The sequence below is a fragment of the Muntiacus reevesi genome, chromosome 9 (assembly GCF_963930625.1).
Source record: "Muntiacus reevesi chromosome 9, mMunRee1.1, whole genome shotgun sequence".
NCBI classification, from domain to species: domain Eukaryota; kingdom Metazoa; phylum Chordata; class Mammalia; order Artiodactyla; family Cervidae; genus Muntiacus; species Muntiacus reevesi.
Window position 1 is genome coordinate 66,587,382 of NC_089257.1, and position 26,997 is coordinate 66,614,378.

At 38.8% G+C, this 26,997-nt stretch overlaps 1 pseudogene; it reads left to right on the forward strand.

The window, feature by feature from the left end:
• Nucleotides 1-4,075: 4,075 nt before the first annotated feature.
• LOC136175957 (NXPE family member 1-like) overlaps nt 4,076-26,997 on the forward strand; it is a 29,015-nt pseudogene continuing 6,093 nt past the window's right edge.

The following is a 26,997-nucleotide window of genomic DNA, read 5'->3' on the forward strand; positions in this document are numbered from 1 at the left end:
GTAGGAAGAAAAGTGGGGAAAACACAACATTGGGAGACTGAACCACATGCTACTTAAACCTAATGTATCAATGAAGAACCAAAATAGGAATCAGAAAATATCTTGAGACAAACGAAAATAAAAGCACAAGTTTTCAAATTCTGTGGGATGCAGCAAAAGCAGTTCAATGAGGGAAGTTTATAGTGATACAGCCCTACACCAAGAAACAAGAAATATCTCAAACAATCAAACCAAATCTAAAGTAACTCAAAAAAGGAAGACAAATAAAGCCCAAATCCAAAAAAGGGAAAGAAATAATAAAGATAAGAGAGGAAATAAATAAAACAGAAACCAACACTATAAAAGAGAACATCAAAGAAACCAAGAGTTGATTTTTTGAAAACATAAAAAAATGATAAACCTTTACTCAGGTTCATTAAGAAAAAAATAAGAGAAGATTTAAGAAAAAAAAACTAAAACAAGAAGAAAAAGAGAGAATAAATAACAACCAATATCACAGACATACAATCCTAAGAGAATACAAACTTATTTGTCAATAAATTGGAAAACCTAGGAAAAATTGACAAGTTTCTACTTGTCAACATACAATAAACATACAATCTTTAAGACTGAATCAGGAAGAAATACACAATCTGAACAGACTAATCACTAATAGTGAAATTGAATTTATAATTTAAAAAAAAACAATGGGAAAACTGGTCAACCACTTGTAAAAGAATGAAACTAGAACACTTTCTAACACTATACCCAAAAATAAACTCAAAATGGATTAAGGATCTAAATGTAAGACCAGAAACTATAAAACTCCTAGAGGAGAACATAGACAAAACACTCTCCGACATAAATCACAGCAAGATCCTCTATGACCCACCTCCCAGAATATTGGAAATAAAAGCAAAAATAAACAAATGGGACCTAATTAAACTTAAAAGCTTTTGCACTACAAAGGAAACTATAAGCAAGGTGAAAAGACAGCCTTCAGAATCAGAGAAAATAATAGCAAATGAAGCAACAGACAAATGATTAATCTCAAAAATATACAAGCAACTCCTGCAGCTCAATTCCAGAAAAATAAATGACCCATTCAAAAAAGGACCAAAAATCTAAACAGACATTTCTCCAAAGAAGACATACATATGGCTAACAAACACATGAAAAGATGCTCAGCATCACTCATTATCAGAGAAATGCAAATCAAAACCACAATGAGGTACCATTACACGCCGGTCAGGATGGCTGCTATCCAAAAGTCTACAAGCAATAAATGCTGGAGAGGGTGTGGAGAAAAGGGAACCCTCTTACACTGTTGGTGGGAATGCAAACTAGTACAGCCACTATGGAGAACAGTGTGGAGATTCCTTAAAAAAACTGGAAATAGAACTGCCATATGACCCAGCAATCCCACTCCTGGCCATACACACCAAGGAAACCAGAACTGAAAGAGACACGTGTACCCCAATGTTCATCACAGCACTGTTTATAATAGCCAGGACATGGAAGCAACCTAGATGCCCATCAGCAGATGAATGGATAAGAAAGCTATGATACATATACACAATGGAATATTACTCAGCCATTAAAAAGAATACATTTGAATCAGTTCTAATGAGATGGATGAAACTGGAGCCCATTATACAGAGTGAAGTAAGCCAGAAAGATAAACACCAATACAGTATACTAATGCATATATATGGAATTTAGAAAGATGGTAATGATAACCCTATATGCAAGACAGAAAAAGAGACACAGATGTATAGAACAGACTTTTGGACTCTGTGGGAGAAGGTGAGGGTGGGATGATCCCAGAGAATAGCATCAAAACATGTATATTATCAATTGTGAAACAGATCTCCAGTCCAGGTTGGATGCATGAGACAAATGCTCAGGGCTGGTGCACTGGGATGACCCAGAGGGATGGGATGAGGAGGGAGGTGGGAGGGGGGTTCAGGATAGGGAACACATGGAAATCCATGACTGATTCATGTCAATGTATGGCAAAAACCACTACAATATTGTAAAGTAATTAGCCTCCAACTAATAAAAAATAAAGGAAAAAAATAAACAAAAATTAAAAAAATCAAAAACACCTCCCAGAAAACAAATGTTCAGGACCAGACAGCTTCACAGGGGAATTTTACCAAACATATAAAGAAAAGATCATACTCACACTTCTCAAACAATTACATAAACTTGAAGGGGAAGGAAACACTCCCAATACATTCAATGAAGCCACCATTACCCTGATGCCAAAACCAGGGAAAGACCCTACAAAAAAGAAAATTACAGGTCAACATCTTTGATGCATAATGGATGCAAAAATCCTCATCAAAATATTAAAAAACCAAATTCAATAATACATAAAAAGATAATATGCCATGATCAAATGGGATATATTCTAAGGATTCAAGGAATAATAAATCAGTGTAACATACCATATTAACAAACGGAAGCATAAAAATTCTATGATCATCTCAAAAGATGCAGAAAAAGCATTAGACAAAATTCAACATCCATTCATGATAAAAGCTCTCACCAGAGTTGGAATAGAAGGAACATATCTCACCATAATAAAGGCCATTTATGACAAACCCACAACTAACATTATATTCAGCGGTGAAAAGTTTCAACATGTCCTCTAAATGAGGAATAAGATAAAAATGCTTCCCACCTATATTTAACAGAATATTGAAAGTCCTAGCCAGAATAATCAGACAAGAAAAGGAAATAAAAGACATTGGGAAGGGAAGAAGTAAAACTACCACTTGCAGATGACATAATACAACATACAGAAAACATAAAGTCTCTATCAAAAAACTATTAGAACTGATAAATGAATTCAGTAAAATTGTAGGATACAAGGTTAGTTAATATACAGAAATCTGTATAAAGGAATACTGAACTATAGAAAGAAAAATCAATAAAACAATCCAATTTACAATTGCACTGAAAAAACTAAAATCGTTAGGAATAAACTTAACCAAGGAGATGAAAGAAACACATTCTGAAAAACTATGACATGGATGAGGGAAATTGAAGACAATACAAATAAATGGAAATATATCCCATGGATTAGAAATGGAAATATATCTTCATGGATTAGAAGAATTAACATCGTTAAAATGGCTATACTACCCAAAACAATCTACAGATTTAACTCAACCCCTATCGAAATACAGGCTTCCCTTGTGGCTCAGCTGGTAAAAATCTGCCTTCAATGAGGAAGACCTGGGTTCAATCTCTGGGTTGGGAAGATCCCCTGGAAGAGAGAAAGGCTACCCACTCCAGTATTCTGACCTGCAGAATTCCATTAACTGTCTAGACCATGGGAGTCGCAAAGAGTCAGACACAACTGAGTGACTTTCACTATCATAATACACAGACATTTTTCACAGAACTAGAACAAATAGTCCTAAAATTTATATGTAACCACAAAGAACCCAGAATTGCCAAAGCAATCTTGAGAAAAAAGAACAAAGCTGGAGTCATCACACTGGCTTTAGATTATACTATAAAGCTACAGTCATAAAAACAGTATGGTACTGGCACAAAAACAGACATATAGATCAATGGAACAAAATAGAGAGCCCATAAATAACACACAGCAATGACCAGGTAGTCTAAAAGAAAGTGGGAAAGAATATATAATGGAGAAAAGACAATCTCTTCAATAAGTAGTGCTAGGAAAACTGGACAACCATGTGAAAAAGAATAAAATTAGAACATTTCTCACACCATATACAAAAATAAACTCAAAATGGATTAAAGATCTAAATACAAGACAAGAAACCAAAAAATTCCTAGAAGAAAACATGGGCAGAACACTCTTTGACATAAGAACAGTATATTTTGGATCTGTCCCCTATGGCAAAGGAAACAAAAGCAAACATAAACAAACAGAACTAATCAAACTTAAAAGCAAAGGAAACCATCAACAAAACCAAAAAACAATCTACTGCATGGGAGAAAATATTTACAAAGATATAAGTGATAAGGGGTTAATATCCAAAATATATTAAGAGCTAATACAACTCAATATTTAAAAAAAAAAAAAACTTTTTTTAAATGGACACAAGACATGAACAGATATTATTCCAAAGAAGACTCAGATGGCCGACAGACACATGAAAAGATAGAAATGGAGACCAAAACCATGATGAAATATCTCCTCACACGTATCAGAATGGCTATCATAAAAATGTCTACAAATAACAAATGTTGCTGAGGATTTAAGAAATGAGAACTCTAATACACTGTTAGTGGGAATGGAAATTGGTGCATCCAGTTTGAAAAACATTTTGGAGGTTCCTTAAAAAACTAATATAGAGTTACCATACAATCCAGCAACTCCACTCTTGGGCATATATCTTGAGAACATTCTAATTAGAAAATGTTTATAGCAACACTATTTACAATAGCCAAAACATAGAAATAAACCAAGCACCCATCAACAGATGAATGGGTTAAGAAGAGGTGGAATGTAAGTACACAATAGAGTATCACTCAGCCATAAAAAAAGAAGGAAATATTGCCACTTGCAGCAACATGGATGGACCTAGAGATTATTATACTTAGTGAGCTAAGTCAGATAAAGACAAATTTACATGATCTCATTTATATGTGGTATCTAAAAAATAATACAAGCAAATCTATAGACAAAACAGAAACAAACTTACAGACATACTATAGAATGCAAAGTTTGGTTACCAAAAGGGTAAGGGGAATGGGGGAGGGATAAATTAGAAGTACGGTGTTAACAGATATAGATCAAGTAGATAAGCCAAAAAGGTTTATTGCACGTGCCATGTGCTCAGTTGTGTCTGGACTATTTATAGCCTGCCAGGCTCCTCTGGCCATGGGATTTCTTGTGCAAGAAAAACCCATTTTCTCCTCCAAGGATCTTCCCAGTCCAGGGACTGAACCCGACTCTCCTGTGTCTCCTGCATTGCTGGTGGATTCTTTACCCACTAAGGCACTGGGGAAGCCCCATTGTATAGCATAGGGAAAGTTATTCAGTATAATGTAATAACCTATAGCGGAAAATAACCAGAAATACATGTATATGGATATAACCTAATCATTTAACTGTATACCTGAAACTAATACAATATTGTAAGTCATTTATAATTCAATTAAACAGAAATACATAGAATTTTAAATTATTTGTGGGAAAATTAACAAATTTTTAATATTAAGCTCTAATATCTTTTAAAACATTAAAGTTTTTCACTCAAGGTCTTCAAAAGTGTTCTTCAAAAGAGTTTTCGAAATGCCTTCATCACAGTCAGAGATTATCTTCTATTGTATTTTCTGATGATTATCACCGTTATAGATAAATGCTATTTTTACAAGTTTATTTTGTATCCAGCTCCTCGTTGACTCTTTTAATACTAATAATTTGCTAACTCTGGTGGGGATATTTTTGGTGGACAATAACATCTGCAAAAAATAAAATTAAAAAAAGAAGAAAAATGAAAAAATAAGACAATTTTTTCCTTACAATTCTCATACACTTAATTATTTGTTTGTTTCATTTTGTTTTATTGTTCAGGACTTCTAATGTAACAAACATGTTTGTCTTATTCCTGACCTTGAAAGGAACTTGGGCTCTATAAATCTTTATGTTTAATTTTATCTCATTTTCTTGTTTCTTGTCCCTTTTGGTTTACTCTATTGCTTTGTACAAACCACAGGGGTTTTATTGATTGATGCTGGGGTGCAGTGGACCTATTTCTTTTTTTGTTTAAGCTTTATGTGTGTTCCAAAGTACAAGAGGGTTGACACCCACCAATCTATAACCATTGTTCTCATACTTACCGAACTTGACTGCAAGTGAGGCTTTTGAAAAAAAAAATAAACTCCTGGACAAGGCATTTAGTAACTATAATTCAGTTTATCTGGGCTGCAGCTTGAGAATCCATATTTTTTTAAAAGTTTGCAGTCTTCTCTGACCATCAGCAGGATTTAGATATCACTGAATTTGAGTACCTATAAAAAGATGGTCTAGTGTGAAAAGGATAAAAAGGAACCTCTAAGGTTCTAATGATTTCTCAGTAAGAAGTTGACAGATGTTTAGGTGGCTTGGGGGAAAATCTGTAGATGGCAAGTCATCTCAGAAGAGGAAATCACATTAGTAAAAACCAAGAGCTGAAGGAAAGGAAGGTCACTTCCTGAAAAATACAAACAGTTACTCATGAAAATGTAAAATGAAGAAAAGGAGTGGCAGGAACAAGAGAGTTAAAACAGAGGCGATAGAATGAAGCCATATTAAGACTGAACTTTACCCCCAAGTAATGAGAAGCCATTGAAAGGGTTTCAGCAGGGAAGGACATGAGTAGTCTTGCTTGAGGACTGATTAGTAACAATGGAGAAAACTAATTAGAGAGAAAGCAGGATGGAAGCCCTGACCCTTGGGATGACCACTACAATCAGGCAATCAATGATGGCAACTTGAACTGTGCTATAGTTACAGATAGGCAAAAGATGTACTTAAGTAGAACTAACAGACAGTAATGATGACTGGTGATAAGATGTCTAAGAAGAGTAAAAGCAAATGCACTGGAATCACTTTATTATTCATAAGAATTCTCTGAGCTCTGTGTTTTGGATTTAATATGTTTATCTAAAACTGTTGAGGCATTCTCTAAAACAATGCCGCAGCTGTTGCTGCTAAGTCGCTTCAGTCATGTCCGACTCTGCGATCCCATAAACGGCAGCCCACCAGGCTCCCCCATCCCTGGGATTCTCCAGGCAAGAACACTGGAGTGGGTCGCCATTTCCTTCTCCAATGCATGAAAGTGAAAAGTGAAAGTGAAGTTGCTCAGTCGTGTCCAGAGTACTGGAGTGGGTTGCCATTGCCTTGTCTGCTAAAACAATGAGGTTAATGATAAATGCTTACGTCTTATTCAAAATTGCCAGAGTTTAAATAAAATTGATGATAATATGTACATAAATATTCAAATGCATAATAAGTAAAAATGATTTGGACTGGTTCATTTCAGAGTATGTCACATTCCTTGCCATTCCAGTTTTGGTCCACTCTAACTTAGCCATTTCCCTCCACCACTGGAGTCAAAGTGTGAAAGTGTGAGTTGCTCAGTCATGTCCGACTCTTTGAGACTCCATGGACTTTGCCCATCATGCTCCCTTGAACAGGAAATTCTCCAGGCAAGAATATTGGAGTGGATTTCCATGCCCTTCTTCAGGGGATCTTCCCAACCCAGGGATCGAACTCACTGCAGACAAATTCTTTACCATCTGAACCACCAGGGAAGTCCTGGAACAGCTCCACAAAGTCCCCAAGCCCTAAAATACCGCCAAGCCTGTTAAAGTCACCAGTCAGCTCAGAGACTGAGCTGAGGATAAAGAGGATTGTGGAGAAACTAGACCAGCTGATCCCACCCAGACCCTTCACCAACGTGAGCTCCACCAGCAGCGCCACACACAGCAGAGCCACCCTCCTCAGCCCCCAAGACACATACTGCAGGGGGGACCGGCTGGATGTCCTGCTGGAGGTGAGGGACCACTTGGGGCACAGGAAGGAGTATGGCGGGGATTTCCTCAGGGCCAGGGTGTCCTCCCCAGCCCTGAAGGCAGGTGCTTCTGGGAAGGTGACGGACTTCAACAACGGCACCTACCTCGTGAGCTTCACCCTGTTCTGGGAGGGCCGGGTGTCCCTGTCTGTCCTGCTCATCCACCCCAGTGAAGGGGCGTCGGCTCTCTGGAGGGCCAGGAACCAAGACTGTGACAGGGTGATTTTCAAAGGCAGGACTGTTAATAGCCGTGCCCATAACTTCCTTGAATGTGACCTAACTCTAAGCCCGAGTGCTGAATTATGACACTTGAGAGAAGCCTTCTACTGCCTGAGGTCTTAACATGTATGCTGTGAGGTCCTAACTGGTATGACCACCAGTAATTGAGAAATTTCTTACCTTACTGTCAAGGAAGAAAGCCTTTTTTTCACAGGTAAGTATACCTTTGGATACCTGAGAGGTGACAACAGACACCGCTACATACAGTTCAGTTCAGTCGCTCAGTCATGTCCGACTCTTTGCGACCCCATGGACTGCAGCACGCCAGGCTTTCCTGTCCTTCACCATCTCCTGGATCTTGCTCAAACTCATGTCCATAGAGTCAGTGATGCCATCCACCTGCCTTCAATCTTGCCCAGCATCAGGGTCTTTTCCAATGAGTCAGTTCTTCGCATCAGGTGGCCAAAGTATTGGAGTTTCAGCTTCAGCATCAGTCCTTCCAATGAATATTCAGGACTGATCTCCTTTAGGATTGACTGGTTTGATCTCCTTGCAGTCCAAGTTACTCTCAAGAGTCTTCTCCAACACCACAGCTCAAAAGCATCATTTCTTTGGTGCTCAGATTTCATTGTAGTCCAACTCTCACATCCATACATGACTACTAGAAAAATCATAGCTTTGACTAGATGACCTTTGTTGATATAGTAATATCTCTGCTTTTTAACATGCTGTCTAGGTTGGTCATAGCTTTTCTTCCAAGGAGAAAACTACATTGCCCACCTCAATTAATAATGGGCATGACCCACTCAGATGCCTCTGCTACTCAAGGTCTGACTAGGTATGTGGTGTCTTCTTGAGCCCCCCTGCTCATGAGTCCCACCACCAAGATTGCCATTCTCACTCAGATGTTCAATAAAAAAAAACTGCCCAAGGTGGAATTGTGTATTATACATGTCCTTTTCCATCATGCCCTATGATAATCTCAGATCTAGTCATGTCTTTTACTGTAGACCTAGGTTTTACAAAATATGTTCAGTGGAGAAGCATTCTGCTATGTGTTAATAGATTTTATACTGGAAAAGTTCTCCTTGATAAGTACATGACAACATCTATGCTTCTTCATCTCTCATATCACTTTCTGTAGACTACCTCTTAAGTATCTCTTGCATTTACCCATTTCTCTCCATGTCTAGTGTTCTTACCCCTGTTCAGGTCATCATTATCTCATCTAGATTACTTGTCATAGCTTCCTTTTTGCCTCTCTTATCCTCTCTAATCCACTGTTCGCATTGTAGCTTGAGTCATGTTTCCAAAAATTCAACTTCTTCCTACTAAGTGTGTACTCACTCAGTAGAAGCCAACTGTTTTTTGACCCCATGGGCTGTAGCCCACCAGGCTCCGCTGTCTATGGGATTCTCTAGGCAAGAATAATGGTGTGGGTCGCCAGTTCTTTCTCTAGGGGATCTTCCTAACCCAGGGATCAAATCTGCATCTCCTGAGTCTCCTGCATTGGCAGGTAGATCCTTTACCACTGGGACCACCTGGGAAGCCCATCTCAAACTGATCTCAAGATCAAGTATTCTCAACTATTCTCAGGTCTCTGGTTGGAGGAGTCCTTCACACTCCCTGGGTTGCGATCTAGCAATTCTCGGAAACCGCAAGTTGAGCAGGCCTCCACAGACTGGGGTGTAAGCGGGTTTCTCGTATCAATCACAGCAAAGTTGATGCCAAGGCCCTCTCCCCTTGTTCACAAACAGATGTTCACTTCCTGGTCTGCCAGCTTTACACTCTGCTGCAAAACACTTCCTGAGCCACTTTGGAATTTGCAAAGGGTAACTTAAATGCCACCACAAACCCCAGAACCTGGGGGCCAATCCCTGAGACCACCTAGCAGTTTCAAACTCTTTTGCTCCTTTGCTAATTTACTGTTAAGTCTTGGGGACTCAATCCATTTCCTTTTCCCTTTCCACTCCTTTTTTCCTCTAGGGATCCATTTTTTTCCCATGGATTCGCTTTTTCTAAGCTTGGCCACAGGGTGGAATGCTAGGTTCCCTTTCTAAGCAGTTTTCTTATTTTAATTTTTAATTTTTTAAATTTTATTGGAGTATAGTTGATTTACAATGTTGTGTTAATTTCAAATGTACAGCAAAGTGAATCATATATATATATGTATATATTCTTATATACATATATATACTCTTTTTTTAGACTCTTGTCACATATAGGTCATTGCAGAGTATTGAGTAGAATCATAGCAGTTTTCAAAGTCAAGCTTAGAGTTCTTTTCCCTTAAGTTTCCAAAAAATATGCCAAGAAGTAAAGTATGGATAGCAAATATGGAAAAAAAACATGCATTCCAGATCTTACATAGTTATCCAAATGTTGGCTCCTGATCCATAGTCCTTGATTCTCTTCTGAAACAAGTAAAAGCACAGTTGGGTTTCTGCTCTTTCCCTTTGATCTCTGATGGTACACCTCACCAGATCTCCTCCTGTCCACTAATTACCCTTATGCCTGAGTCCCAGTAAGGATGAAAATGTGCTGATCCCTTCATTTCTCTGCAGTGAACCTGAAGAGACATCCATAGCACAGAATCAGGTACCATTTATATCTGCTGGACTCCTGTGTCCCTATTCACCCATGTTCCCTTTCTGCCTGCTACCACTTACCTACACAGGATTGGAACAAAGAGTGAATCAAAGGGAAGATAAGAGCTTTGAAGCAGGAAGTCAGGAAGCTTTTCATCAACTGAAGGAAAGAAATGCAATATATATTTTTTCATGCATCAGACTGAGCAGGGTTTCCCAGGTGGCATTAGTGGTAAAGAACCTGCTTGTCAATGAAGGAGACATAAGAGACGTGGGGTTGGGAAGATCCCCTGGAGAAAGGAATGGCAACCCACTCCAGTATTCTTGCCTGGAGAATCCCATGGATAGGGGTGCCTGGCGGGCTACAGACCACAGGGTTGCAATGAGTCGGACAAGACTGAAGTGACTTAGCAGGCACACACAGACTAAGCAGGACTTTCTGCCAGCTCTTTGAGAGGTATTAGGGACACAGCAGTGGATCAAGCAAATGTATTACCTTCCTTGAGGAAGCTCACAATCCTCAGAAAGCAAGTTTATAGAAAAAATGAAAGGTAAACATAAAAAACAACATATATAAAGAGGGAACCCTGTGATAAGAGGTCTTCATGCCCTGTTGAGGAGCCTGAACTCCTTCGTGAGGGGAATTTTAAATAAAGGACTTTAAAATAAAGGATTTTAAGCAGTAATGAAGTTGCATTTGCAATTCAAAAGGATGCTCTGGCGGTTGTGTAGAAGAATTTAGATGGGATAAAACAGAGACAATCTGGCTAGTGGCTTATAGTAATCTAAGAAAAATATTATATGAACTTGAATAAGTGATGCAAAGGTAGCAAAAGAGAAGAGAACTTGCAGGTTAGATAAATACTTTGAATCTAAAATTCCAGACACGGTGAATGCACATGACAGAAGAGCAGAGCTGCCCTGAACTCAAGGCTCTCTTAGAAAGGTATTTTTTCCTAAAGCATATACAGTGGCTACACACACATAAACACAAAATCCCAATTCACACACACACAGACACACATAGAAATGCCCAATAGATACAAAATTTATAATGGCAATACTTCACAGTTATAGGAAATTTTAAATTATCCTTCACTCACAAGCAAGTAGCTTCCATTACCTATATTGTGTGAACAGTCATTTTTGTCTTGTGAAGGTCCAGTATGGAGCAGAATGATGATGCATCTTAACCACATTGATCTCTCCTGATGTGACAGTAAGTTTGCTTTGTCCTGTGGTAGGTGGTATGTAGCATACATCTTCTAAGAGACAGTCTGATGCAGAGGAAACTTCATCAGAATCAACCCTAGCAATCAGGATTTTCCAAGGGCACAATTCCTAGCAGGGGTCTCTGAGGTCAGTCACCTTGAATTTTAAAGAGAAAAATCAATTCAAGGAAATTATTTCAAGCTCCTTTGATAACAGATTTCATCTCAATTTTTTCCAGAGGGGAGAGGATTCATATCCTGTCTCCAGATTTAAACCCAGGAGTGTATCTCCTAGAGTCAATGATTCTATATGGGGAACATTCTGGGCCAATCTTTGATGGATACCCACAGCTTTAGAGTAGGAACATTTTGATTTAGTTAGCCTAATTCTCTGTAGGCATAACTTCCTAACCTTTAGTGGATGCACTTAAAAGTTTTATATTGTGTTTTCCATTTCATTAAATGTGTTTTAGCGGCAAACACAAAGCCACGCTACTTAGGAAAGAACAATGTTTATATTTAGCTTTAATAGAACTTTCTTTAAAGCCTATGAGTTTACCAATAACAATCATTTTGAGATTTACTTCAACTGATTTATTGCCTAATATTTATTCATTTATTCAGCAAATGTTTATTGAGATTCTAACAGATATGAGGCATTAAGGGCAAATGGAGAAAAATAAATGTTCAGCACGGTTGCAATCTGAAAGACATTTAACCTACCAATTCTATGAAGGAAGTAAAAACGCAGAAGGGCTTATGATAAGGTGGTATTTGACTTAGCCCCTAAGGATATCTGTAGACAGGGAATGGAGTGAAAGAGAAAACTCATAAAGATCATGAATAAGGTTGCCAGGTTTAGCAAACAATCGTACAATGTATCAGTTCAATTTTGATAATTTCTAATTGCCTATGCATATTACATGAGATAAAGGGAAAATATTGCATGGGAAGTACTGACACTAAAAAATTATTGCTCATTAGAAATAATTCAAATTTAATTTATTCTGTATTTTTATCTAGTAACTCTAATCAGGAACAAAATTATCATGAACTTTGTTCAACAGTCCAAAGGAGTGAGAGCAACTGGTGGAATGTAGGGAAGAATGAGGCTAAGAAAAGGAAGAAACTAAATTATGGAGGCTCTCAAGTATGAAACTGAGGATTTTAGTGTTTATTCAATAAGTTTTTGAAAGCTACAAAAGCCAATTAAAGGAAGAGAGTGATGCATCCACTTTGTGCTCCAAAGAGCAAATTCACAATTTAACAAGACGTGCATGACCTATAGAAAGACAATTTAAAATGTTACTATGTGATATAAAATAAAATTTATATAAACAGAAGAAAAAATACTATTGTTTCTGGGTGGGATGACTTAATATTGAAACAATGCCAACCATCTCTTTAATATTTTCTTATTGTTGCTGCAACAAAGTGGCTTGAACAATAAGTGGATCATCTTGCAGTTCTGTGGTTCAGTAGCTCAACCTCTGTCTCAATAAGCTAAAACCAACATGTGGCAGGGGCCAAATTCCTTTCTGAAAGCTCTAGAGTATCATCTGTTTCTTTGTCTTTTCAGGTTTCTAGAACTGCCCACATTCCTCAAAGCCCCCTTCCTCCTGTTTTCAAAGCTGCAATGGTGGGTCAAGTCCTCACACCACATCTTTCTGAACCATTCTTCTGCCTCCCTCTTCCACTTTTGAGAACTAAGGAGATTTAGATTGGTCCCACCCAGATAATCCAGGATATCTCCCATCTCAATATCCATACCTTTAATCACGTCTGGAAAGCCCCTTTGTCATGGAAGGTAACAGATTCACAGGTCCCAGGGATTATAAAGAAGAAATCTTTGGAGAATCATTGCCTGCAGCAATCTCTAAACTAATCAATAAATACAGTGGAATCTTAGTAACATTATTAACATACTGTTTAAAATACTCAAGCCTAGGACTTCCCTAGTGGTCCAGTGCTTAGGACTCTGAGCTTCTGGTGCAGAAAGCATTGGTTCAATCTCTGCTTGGGAAGCTAAGATCCCACAGTCTGTGCAGTGCAACCAAAATTGTTTTTTTATTTTTAATTTTTAAATAAAAATTAAAATTAGGACTTCCCTGGTGACTCAGATGGTAAAGAATCTGCCTGCAATGCAAGAGACCCAGGTTCAATCCCTAGGTTGGGAAGATCCCCTGGAGAAGGGAATGGCAGCCCACTCCAGTATACTTGCCTGGAGAATCCCATGGACAGAGAGGCCTGGCGGGCTACAGCCCATAGGGTCACAAAACATCAGACATGACTGAGCAACTAACACTTTCACTATTCTAAAATGATCAAGTGAAATAAACATGTAAGACCAATCGTAAGAGATTTGTTATATATTCGAAATGGTCCTACAGAGCACTTCCTCTGACACTTAGCAAAATGAATATCCTGACACGTTACTATTATACAAGATATTGTTTATAATAATAATAAATTGAAAGACTGTATCCTCACCAAAGGGTAGCAGTGCATTATTAGGATGGGGGTAGCAATGCTAAGTTTCCAGGGTCAGACTATTCAACCATCCAGAATGTGATGCTGTCAAGCATCATAGAAGCCCAACCCTGTCACATGGAAATTCCAACATAATTATAGGATTATGAAAACTCTCTTTAGCAGACCAAAATGACCAGGACTTAACAACTCCTCCAGGTCATCATAGAAGAGCTATTCCAGAATTTTTTCAATTCTGCTATCAGTGCCATTTTGCACTGTTTTTATTGGTTACACACAGAGAACAACCATGCTGATGAACTCTTCTGTGGACACAGACAACCAGAGGCTAAGCGTGGAGAGTGAAGCAGAGACTGTGGGTGGTCTCCTAAAATCCATTCCCCTCTCCCTCTTTAGTAATTGAACAGCATAATTTTAGCTGGGTCCAGCGTCACCAAGCTAAAGGCCACAGACTTCCTGCAGCTGGTTATGGCCATGACGAGATTTCTGCCAGGATTGTGGGTGGAAGTCATATGGGAAACTTGTGGGCATGCCTTTAAAAGTGAAACAACTTGCTCCCCCCTTCCTATTGGCTGAACTGAAATATAATGATAAGAGATGAAAAAGCCATGTTAGGCTGTGGGATTGAAGTCATATATTAAGAATGCACCTTAATTGTGGTGAAGACATCAGGGGTTTATGCTCAGTCATTCAGTCATGTCCAACTCTTTGCAACCCCATAGACTGTAGCCCACCAGGCTCCTCTGTGCATGGGATTTCCCAGGCAAGAATACTGGAGTGGGCTGCCATTTCCTATTCCAGGGATCTTTCCAACCCAGGGTTTGAACCTGCATCTTTTGCACGGGCAGGTGGATTCTTTATCACTGTGCCACCTGGGAAGCCCAGGGGTTTATACATAATGCTCAGACTCATCAAACTGTACACATTAAGTATATGGTGTTTTGTACACCAGTTAAATCCCAGCAAAGCTGTAAAAGAAATAATAAAATTAAGAGCATCACGCTAGCCTCTCTTTAAAAAAAAGAACAGCTGAACAAGCACATAGAAGGAACTGGAGTCCCTGACACCATGTAACATCATATTAGCCCTGACTTGCTCACCCTATGACTGTTATGTGAGGGATAAATACATTTGCATTTTTTGGTCATTATTATTTTCTTCCCACTTAATATAGAATGTGATATTAGTACAGAAGTGCTAATGTAACCAAACCAAAATACAATGCATTGGTCTAATGGTAGGTGAGTGATACAGTGAGTGACAAGGAGGCTTGACAGGTGAGGAATTTGATGATTAAAGTTACCTCAAAGCAAAGATCATGGTGCCTGCTACCTGAGATACCTTGGAAGGAAGACCTTGTGCCAAGAGAGCTTGTAATTCTAGTGGAACTTACTGAAAAAAATCTCAGAATATTGGCATGTCACTTTTAGCAAAATCTCATTTAAAAACATGAATTCAAGTTAGATTTTAAACTTTTTCAAGTTTTTAAAATGTAGATGTGCTATTTTTAAGCTATTTTTTAAATTTTGAAAAATTCCTATAAAAAGGCTCATAGAAAAAATAAAACTACTGCTTCATTAATAAAACAAGGGTAAGTGATTTGATACAAAGACACCAAGTGTCAGACCAGTGATACTCAGGTTAGAAACCAAGGCCTATGTCAGAACAGCATCAGCAGAGATGCCAAAGAAATGACAGAACCTCAGGACTCAGCTAATAACCCGATTTGGGAGAAAGTGACCAGGAAGGAGTCAAGATGACTCAGAATCTCTTAAAAGAAAGACAGAGGAGAAGGGTCTAAGACAAATCAAATGATCAAAGAATAGTACTTGGAAGGGAGGAAGTAGGAAGTAGGAGTCAGCAGAAGAGAGAAGCTGGATATTTAACTTATCCCAATGGATAAACCTACCACCAGTTTATCTGTTACCAGAGAGTGAAAGGTGAAAGAGAAATGCCAAAAAATAAAAAATAAAAAAAATAAAAATAAAAAAAGAAAGAAAGAGAAATGCCAAGTTGGAATGAAGACTCCTGTCCCTGGTGGTTATACTTTAGAAGGAAGTAGATTACATTTCACAACCAGAATTCAGTTAATACAATTAAGATAAATGACTGTTTGAAAGGAAAACTCATTTATCTCCTGGGAGACTCTATACTGGGGCAATAACTGCACTACTTAACTCCAAGTTGTAAAAAAGCATGCAATTATTTTATATTCTTATAGAAACTTAGGCTGCTTTTAAAATATCTTTAATGAGGTCTCTATTCTCACCTTTTGACTGTTTTCTTTTCAACTTCACTTATCTTTCTAGATTTGAGCCTTTTAATTTAAAATATATTGTATTCCCTCTTTCATGAGAAATGCTGTTCTTATTTATAAATCCCAATGAAAACTTTACATTTTGATTGATACTTCACACATACAAACAGATACTCTACCCTAGACCCTAGGGAAGATCCAGTCAGAAATAATCTTGGTGGTTGAGCCTTTTAAATGATAGGATATACTTTTTAGAATACGAAATGCAAGAAGGCAAAATGGTTGTCTGAGGAGCTTACAAATAGCTGAGTAAAGAAGAGAAGTGAAAGGCAAAGGAAAAAAGGAAAGATAAACCCATCTGAATGCAGAGTTCCAAAGAATAGCAAGGAGAGATAAGAAAGCCTTCCTCAATGATCAATGCAAAGAAATAGAGGAAAACAATAGAATGGAAAAGACTAGAGGTCTCTTTAAAAAAATTAGAGATACCAAGGGAACATTTCATGCAAAGATGGGCACAATAAAGGACAGAAATGGCATGGACCTATCAGAAGCAGAATATATTAAGAAGAGGTGGCAAGAATACACAGAAGAACTATACAAAAAAGATCTTCATGACTCAGATAACCACGATGGTGTGATCACTCACCTAGAGCCAGACATCCTGGAATGTGAAGTCAAGTGGGCCTTAGGAAGCATCACTACAAACAAAGCTAGTGGAGGTGATGAAATGCCAGTTGAGCTATTTCAAATCCTAAAAGATGATGCTGTGAAAGTGCTGCAGTCAATATGCCAGCAAATCTGCAAAACTCAGCAGTGGTCACAGGACTGGAAAAGATCAGTTTTCATTCCAATCCCAAAGAAAGGCAATGCCAAAGAATGTTCAAACTACCACATGATTGCACTCATCTCACATACTAGCAAAGTAATGCTCAAAATTTTCCAAGTCAGATTTCAACAGTACATGAACCGTGAACTTCCAGATGTTCAAGCTGAATTTAGAAAAGGCAGAGGAACCAGAGATCATATTGCCAACATCCGCTGGACCATTGAAAAACAAGATAATTCAAACAATAACATCTATTTCTGCTTCATTGACTATGGTAAATGCTTCAACTGTGTGGATCAAAACAAACTGGAAAATTCTTAAAGAGATGGGAATACCAGCCCATCTAACCTGCCTCCTGAGAAATCTCTATGCAGAACAAGAAGCAACAGTTTGAACCAGACATGGAAAAATGGACTGGTTCAAAATTGGTAAAGGAGTACATCAAGGCTGTATATTGTCACCCTGCTTATTTAGCTTCTATGCAGAGTGCATCATGCTAAATGCCAGACTGGATGAAGCTCAAGCTGGAATCAAGATTGCCGGGAGAAATATCAATAACCTCTGATATGCAAATAACAGCACGCTGGGCAGAAAATGAAGAGGAACTAAAGAGCCTCTTGATGAAGGTGAAAGAGAAGAGTGAAAAAGCTGACTTAAAACTCAACATTCAGAAAACTAAGATCATGGCATCCAGTCCCATCACTTCATGGCAACTAGATGGGTAAACAATGGAAACAGTGACAGATTTTAGTTTGGGGGCTCCAAAATCACTGCAGATGGTGACTGCAGCCATGAAAGTAAAAGACACTTGCTCCTTGGAAGAAAAACTATGACCAACCTAGACAGCATATTAAGAAGTAGAGATACTACTTTGCCGACAAAGGTACATCTACTCCAAGCTATGGTTTTTCCAGTAGTCATGTATGGATGTGAGACTTGGACCATAACAAAAGTTGAGCACTGAAGAATTGATACTTTTGAGCTGTGGTGTTGGCGAAGATTCTTGAGATTTCCTTGGACTGCAAGGAGATCAAACCAGTCAATCCTAAAGGTAATCAGTCCTCAATATTCATTGATGCTGAAGCTGAAGCTCCAATACTTTGGCCACCTGATGCAAAGAACTGACTCATTGGAAAAGACCCTGATGCTGGGCAAGATTGAAGGTAGGAGAAGGGGATGACAGAGATGGTTGGATGGCATCACTGACTCGATTGACATGAGTTTGAGCAAGCTCTGGGAGTTGGTGATGGACAGGGAAATCTGGCGTGCTGCAGTTCATGGGAGTCACAAAGAGTCAGACATGACTGAGTGACTGAACTGAACTGATTCTTTTTAGAAATATTCATCATTTCCTTCTAGTTAAAAGGTTTATTTATTTTTAAATTTTTATTTATTTAACTGCACCAGGTCTTATTTTCAGCATGTGGGATCTAGTTCTCTGACCAGAGATCAAACCCGGGCACCCTGCATTGGGAACATGTAGTCTTAGCCACTGGACCACCAGGGAAGTCTCAAGGTTTATTTATTTTTTATCAGCACTAAAATTTTTTATCTTCATGGAACTAAGTTTTTAAGAAACAATTCCTTCTGGATGCAGGAAGACTAGGCATCAGTGGGGAAAATTCAGGTCTTCTTTTATGACTTTCCTACTCTGTCATAGATGTAGATTATATCCCCCAGGCAACTGACCAAAGTCAGCCATCACCATCATACTTGGCTAGCATTTCAGACCCTTCCCCTTTGACATTTTCATTCTTAGGTCATCAGGATCAGAAAGGCTACAGAATGACAACTCCTAAGAGGCCCAGTGACTAAAATGACTCTTTAAGATAGAGAACATCAGGGAGATACACGTTGACACAGAGAGGTTTGGAGACTTCCACAGTTACATTCAACATCTTACCATGAAGGATATTTTTAAGTCTCAGTGTAGGTATCATTGATACCTGAACCATGATCTTTGCATATGGCACCCAGAGTAACCACACACATGACCATGTGATTGAAAAGCAGATTAACATGTGTTCAAATTATATTTGCTAAAGCAGTTTACAAAATCCCTACAGACCAGTCTCTACAAATCATCCTAGTTGTATTGTCAGCAAAGTTTTACTTATTTTAGGGACTAAGAAAATCAAATTTAAAAGATTTCATCTGGGCAGGCAGGACACTTAAGAACAAAGACAACCAATATAAGATATGAGAGAATCAGATGTGAAGAATGATTATACTGTGTCTGGAGCTTGTCTACATGTGAACGCTTTGACTCTTTAGTTAAGTTTGGTTTGGGACTTCCGTGGTGGTCCAGTGGCTAAAACTACCTGTTTCCAATGGAGGGGGGTGGGTTTGATCCCTATTCGGGGAACTAGATCCCACACGCTACAACAAAAGAGTTCGCATGCTGTAACGAAAATGGAAGATCCCACAATGCTGCAACTAAGATCTGGGGCAGCCAAATAAATTAAAAATAAGTTGTTGTTTTTTTTTTAATAAGCCCTTTGAGTCACGATTGCTATTACTTGTGGCTGAAAGCATCCTATTTGATATTTTGGTAGGGCAAAAGAGAATAAACGTGATCATAACGGTGGTCTAAAACAGGAGTCATCAAAACTTTTTGAAAGTGAAATGGGCTAGATGACAAATGCTTTAGGCTCTGCTGGCCATTTTCCTCTGTAACAGTTGCTCAGTTCTCCCATGGTAGCCTGAAAATGGTCAAGACAACACATGAATGAAAGATACGGCCATGTTCCAATAAAACTTCATTTATGGACATGGAATTTTGAATTTCATATAGTTTCACTCTTCTTTTGACTTTTTTGGCCAATGATTAAAAAGTGCAAAGTCCACGTTTAGCTGATGGGCCCTAAAAATTGGGGGGGTGGGGTGGTGAGCTACATTTGACCTCTAGGCCACAGTTTGCCAACACCTCGTTTAAAACAAAAATCTTGATAGACATGAAGACAACTTCTTTGGAGGAGAAAAGAAACAAAATTGGAAGGGAAGAAAGCTCTCATAACTTAAGCTTATCTATCAGAAGACTATAACAAATATCACTTAATGAATGAAATATAATAAACATTTCTTACTAATATCAGGAAGAAAACCTGAATGCCTATCCCTACCTCTGTTCAACAGTGTAGAGGCAGTTTGTGTCAGAAAGAAGTAATTGTTCTGGTTATTTTGTCTTTCACTTTAAGAAACATTCTCTTTTTAAAAAATTCTCATTTAATAAATATTCTCCTTATTTAAAAAAAGAACTAAACATAAAAATTTAGAAGATGACCTAACAGAAACTCAATATATAACAACCAGTAGTTTCCCTCACAGTAGCAATAGGTGACTAGACAAGACATTGACAACAGCATGATTTGATGGAATGGAAAGTTCACTCATGAAGCATTCTTGTAATACATTTTCCCCTACATACTCTCATCCAACAACTCCCAAAGAACCAAATGGAATATTTCATCGAAGAAAATGCCTGTATTTAAAGAAGAGTCTGCTAGCTGCAACTTTCAAGGAAGACTGAAGAAAGTAAACCTTGATTTTAAAAAAGGAATGCTTTTCACTGCATATGAAGGTGACTTGTTTTTGTGAATGTGTTTTTTTGTCTGTGTTTTTGAAGATCTCACAGGTGTATTTTCGAATTAAAAATGTGATTATTGGTTCTTTGGCTACCTAGGTATGTTCAGGTTTTTACACTTTCCAGTATAAAATGTAGAGCCAGGGCCCCACTGTTGCAGGGTTGAACGTGCTGAGCTACTCCCACGGGCCCTGTACTCTGGGCAGATCGTGGCAAGCCCGCTGATATTGGGCAGCACAGTCATTCTCGCCACTGTCCTGGTAGCAAAGCCTCAATCATGTTGACTGCAGTGCTTCCTAAGAGAAGGGATGTCAATGAGAAGATGCACACCAAATAGCTAAGAGCAACATTTAACCCAAAGGTTTACAACTGGAGTGCAGGAACACGTGGGCTCCATCACCGCGTACTAACAGAGCCCGTCTGGCTTCACAGGAGGCCTAAGGCTTTCAGATACCTACACATCCCATGAACAGGCACACCTAGAACACCTCACTCCCAGTATTCTTAAGGGTCACTCCCTAACCGTTTCCCTCATACAAGCAATAGATGGTTAGACAAGACAATGACAAGGTAGATTTGACAGAATGGAACATACACATCACCACGCATGAAAAATCCTTGTAATACTTCTTCCACAGCCTGGCCCTTCTCCTGGCACTTGTGTGGCTACGACAGAGAAGAGGATGAACAGGGAGAAAGCTGCAGGAGAACCACCAGCACTGCAGCTGGGGCCCCGGCCAGGGCGAGGCATCCAGAGGGCCCTGAGTGCTGCATGCTGCCCTGGGACCAACTTCTCTTCTGCCCAAGATGCCTTCTCCCCATTTCCCTCTCCCCAACCTCTGGGTTATGTGTTCCCCACCCTCCACAGAGATGCCAGCCACGTCTCCAGTGCCTCCTTGGAAATCATCCCTAGTTTATCAAGCAGGACCAGGCGCATAGTAGCATTCAAACCGTATTTGCCAAATGAAGGGTGCTACATCCCTAAATACACACACGTGACATAGAACAGGACCTAACTAGTCATGTACACAGAAAAGGGACATAGCACATTTTAAAAACTAATCAACACTTGCGGCAACATGGATGGCCTAGGAACATTATGCTTAGTGAAATAAGTCAGACAGAGAAAGACAAATATTGTATGATATCACTTGTGTGGAATCTAAAAAATAATACAAATGAATATATATGTAAAACAGAAACAGACTCACAGATATAGAAAACAAACTTGCAGTTACTAAAAGGGAGAAGGAAGGTGGGGAGGGACAAATTAAGAGTATAGGACTAAAAGATACAAACTACTATATATAAAGCTGATAAGCAATAGGGAATTATACCCACTGTTTTATCTTGTAGTAACCTATAGTGGAATATAATATGCAAAAAAACTGAATCAATACACTGTACACTGGAAACTAACATAATATTGTAAATCAACTATACCTCAATTAAAACTAAAGCTACAGATTAATCCCACATTAAAAAATATAAAATAAAATTATAGCAAGAATACAAAAAATTAAAAAGACAATCAATAAGAAATCTTCTATAAGCCTAGAAGAGGAAGAAACAAGATAAAACAAAGCGCCATGATCATCTATGAAGAAGAGTGTGTGTGTGTATGTGTGTGTGCTCAGTCATGTCCAGCTCTTTGCAACCCCATGGACTGCAGCTTGGCTCCTCTGTCCAGGGGATTTTCCAGGCAAGAATACTGGAGTGGGTTGCCGTTTCCTACTCCAGGGAATCTTCCCAACCCAGGGACTGAAACTGCCTCTGTTGCATCTCTTGCATTGGCAGACAGATTCTTTACCATTAGCATGACCTGGGAAGCCTGAAGAAGGGGATGAGGGTCAACATTCTGTGTTTACAATGAGAGTAATTGTTGACACTTCTTTACACCTGTTTTCTGGGTGAGGGAGGGTGGACATGGAGCTGACATTATAGTGTAGAATGTATAAAGAAGAAACAATAGAAGAAGGAGGAAGCCTGGGTCTCCAAAAAATTGCATGCAGTCACTAACCACCTTATTTTTTCTTTCCTTCCTTTTTGTTTATACTAATGACACATACTGAGAACCTCAAAGATTCCCATGGAGAAGATATTAAAGCAATTATAAAGAAGAAGGGTCTGTTCTGAGAATCATTCATTAAACAACACTTGTTCACTCAACAACCATTATATGGTGACCTCAGGATGGGAACACAACATTAAACAAGAGAGAATACCAATCAGTATGAAACTACTGCAATACTCTGTGATACCTGCCACGAAAGGATGCTGGGGGAAACCCCCCGGCATCGAGTCCAGAGAAAACTTCTGAAAGAAGTGATATCTGAAACAAGACAGAGAAAAATGAGTAGGATTCAAGGACACAACAGAGGAAGTACAAAGGGAGCAATCTAGAGGTAAAGCCTTCTGGAAGGCACAGCATATACAAAAGGGCCCGTTTTCCATGTGACGAAATGGTAACCCATTCCAGTACTCTTGCCTGGAAAATCACACGGATGGAGAAGCCTGGTAGGCTACAGTCCATGGGGTTGAGAAGAGTCGGACACGATTGAGCAACTTCACTTCATTTCACTTCGCTTTAGCAAGCAGACCCTCCAGAGTCAGCTCTCTTGTTTTCAAATAAGATGATTCATAAAATTCTGCTAGCACCTATACTAGGGCTAAATGCATGGATTGTTTTTATAACTGCAAGTGTTCCACATTTTTTTTTAAATTTCAGTTTTCCACTTAGTCAATAAAACCTCTCTCAGAATTCAATCTATCCCAGGTCAGACTAAGAACATAGCATTAAATTACCTAGTGATGTATTGAGGGTGGGAAAGTTTTTTTATTTGGGAAAGATTTAATATATCCTCAGTTTAGCCATAACTTTATAACCCAAGAAACACAAGCAAATGCAATGGATAGAGTTAAACTCACTTTGTCTTGTGTCCCCAACTACAGTTTATATTACTCTTCAGTAGAGATCTTGCTTTGAATGCCCCTTACTCTGCCTAGAGGGGTCCCAGGCGGCTCAGTAGTAAAGACTCTGCTTGCAATTCAGGAGGCACGGGAAGACCCAGGTTCAATCCCTCGGTCGGGAGGGTCCCCTGGAGAAGGAAATGAAAACCCGCTCCAGTATTCTCACCTGGAAAATCCCATGGGCAATGGAGCCAGATGGGCTACAGTCCATGTGGTCTCAAAGAGTCAGACACACACACATACTCTGCCTAGTACAAGATAGATACTAAAGTGTGTGTTGAACAAATGCATAAATTGCTCAGTGTATTTTAAAGAAATATTATAGTTTCTGAAGTGCTTTAAAGGTTTGCTCTTTTTTTTCTTTTAATTAAGTCTCTTCTCCTTGGGAACTACCTCACTCTTGGAGAATGAGGGTAACCATGGAATAAGAATGGAAAATTCCCCTTCCATTCCACAATGCTTTCCATTCCATTCTCTTATAGATGGAAAATAGACTCCAGAGCTCCCCAAGCTGGCCCATAGGACAGGTTCTGAGTCCTGCTCAGCCTCTGTACCATCCCCAAGGGTTGTAGTCACATAAACTAACAACCCAGCCCCACCACACACACATATGTGTGTATGTACACACACAAACGCTCCCCACCCAGACACCTGGAGGTGGGGCTATGGAACGGTCAGATGACAAGCTTGAGAGTCAGACTGGCTGGACTGGAATCTTGACTCAGGCAGCTACTCATTCTATGGCGATAGGAAAATTATTTAATATTGATTAAGTAAATTAGTAATATTGATATTACTTAATACACTTCATTTCCTAATCTATGGAATAAATGTAAGATAAGACCTACCTCATAAAGTTGATTGTTTCCCTGTAATCACAAAATATTTATGTAGCTGGTTAAGTCTTCATCTTCTCCCCCAAATCTTCATTGCCCGGAAGCCACTTAGATCTCACATTCAAACCAATTCAAATTTCAAGTCTTCTGGCAATTTTTTCTAAGTTCCAGGAAATTTCAAGTCTAATATATTTTGACAACCCACTTTAAAAGTCACACCTTGAACCTTGTTACCACCTGACATCTCACACTTTTTAACCACAGCCACACTTCTTCCACATTTCTTCCACATTCCACAAATCGTCCACTTTTCTTACACAGGCATATCTTATTTTATTGAACTTTGCTTAATCGTACTTATTTAGACATTGCAAATATTGCATCTTCTAACAAACTGAAGGTTTGTGGCAACCCTGAGTTGAGCAAATCTATTGCTCAAATCTATTGCCATTTCTCCAAAAGCATTTGCTCACTTTGTATCTCTGTGTCATATCCTGGCAATTCTTGCAATATTTCAAACGTTTACATATTATTTTAGTGGTTATGGTAATCTGTGACCAGTGATCTTTACATTACTCTTATAATTGTTTGGGGGCACCACAAGCTGCCCTCATATAAGACAGTGAACTTAACTGATAGATGCTCTGTGTGTTCTGACTGCTACACCAACCAGCTGTTTCCCTCTCTTCCTCGCCTTAGACCGCTCTGTTCTGAGACACAATATTGAAATTAGGACAATTAATAAGTCCACCTTGGGGATTCTCTGGTGGCTCAGTGGTGATCCTCCTGCCAATGCAGGAGACACAGTTTCAATCCCTGATCCAGGAGGGTCCCACATACCTCAGAGCAACCAAGCCCGTGTGCCGCAGCTATTGAGCCTGTGCTCTAGAGCCCAGAAGCTACAACTACTGAGCCCGTGTGTCATAACTACTGAAGCCCAAGTGCCCTAGAGCCTGTGCTCTGCAACAAGAAGCCACCGCAATCAGAAGCCCTCACACCAAAACTAGAGGGTAGCTCCCGCTCTCTGCAACTAGAGAAAAGTCCATGCTGCAATGAAGACCCAGTACAGCCAAAAAATAATAATAATAATAATAAGCCCACCCTCGTTAGCCCACAGATATCAATATCAAGGCAAAACCCTCCACCAGCAAAAAGATAACTCTCTGAAGGCTCAGATGATGGTTAGCATTTTCTAACAATAAAGTATTTTTTAATTAAGGTATAGACATTGGTGTTTTTAGACATAATGCTATTGCACACTTAATAGACTACACTAAAGTGTAAAGATAAGTTTATATGCACTGGGAAAACAAAAAATTTCATGTGACTCACTTTAACTTGATATTTGCTTATTGTAGTGATCTGGAATCAAACCCACAGTATCTCCGAAGTATGCAACATGCTTGTACTCAGGGCTTCCTTGGTGGCTCAGACGGTAAAGAGTCTGCCTGCAACACCGGAGACACTGGTTTGATTCCTGGGTCGGGAAGATCACTCACAGAAGGACCTACTAATCCACTCCAATATTCTAGCCTAGGAAATCCCAAGGAGAGAGGAGCCTGGCAGGCTATAGTCCATGGGTCACAAAGAGTCAGCCATGACTTAGCAACTAAACAACAACATTTGTTCTCACTCTCATTCTACCTCCCCAAAACCTTGAAATCACACAAATGCAGCAAACAGAAATGTTTTGAATGCCTTTTATGTCCCAGGCACTGCTTCCTTGATTTTTTCATTTTCTTTCAACTCATAAGACCCTATATGGCCCCAATTTCCTTTTCTTCCCAACACAGGTTCTATAGCTAATTACTTGAACTGTTTTCTTCCCTAAATCCTCAAAATCATTGAACACATGCTTTGCTGTTTGAAGTCTCAGTTTCCTAGAAGGAAAGCATATTTTAATTTTTCATTTGTCCCTTGGACAGTTTCATCTTTCTGAAGGTTACAGAAGTAATAAGCAAAATGATTCACTAGATATCATCCTGGAGGTTACAAGTTAATTTGTATTCTCACCTTATACTACATATCAAATGAATCTCAAGTTATTTATAGATTCAAACTTTTTTTCAATCCAACTATTACAACAAACACAGGGGATTTATTCTCTATAAACCCTTCTTTTTAAAATGTAGAAGACCAACTTAAAAAAGAGACACACGATAAAATCACTTACAAAAAGGACAATTACTGATTCCACTAAACTATAGCACCTGCCAAAAAAAGAAAGAAAAAAAAACTATAGAAATAATGGTTGGGAAACCATAAATGTTGTGTGTGTTCTGACATACAAATATTATAAATAAATTGCAATAACACTGAAATGTTACAAATAGCAAAAGATGGAGGAGGAGAGATGTCTGTATCATTTTTTAGCCTGTTATTTAAAGATACTTTTTATTTATTTATTTATTTTTGTTGTTGTTGTTGTTTAATTTTTTTCATTTATTTCTATTAGTTGGAGGCTAATTACTTTACAATATTATAGTGG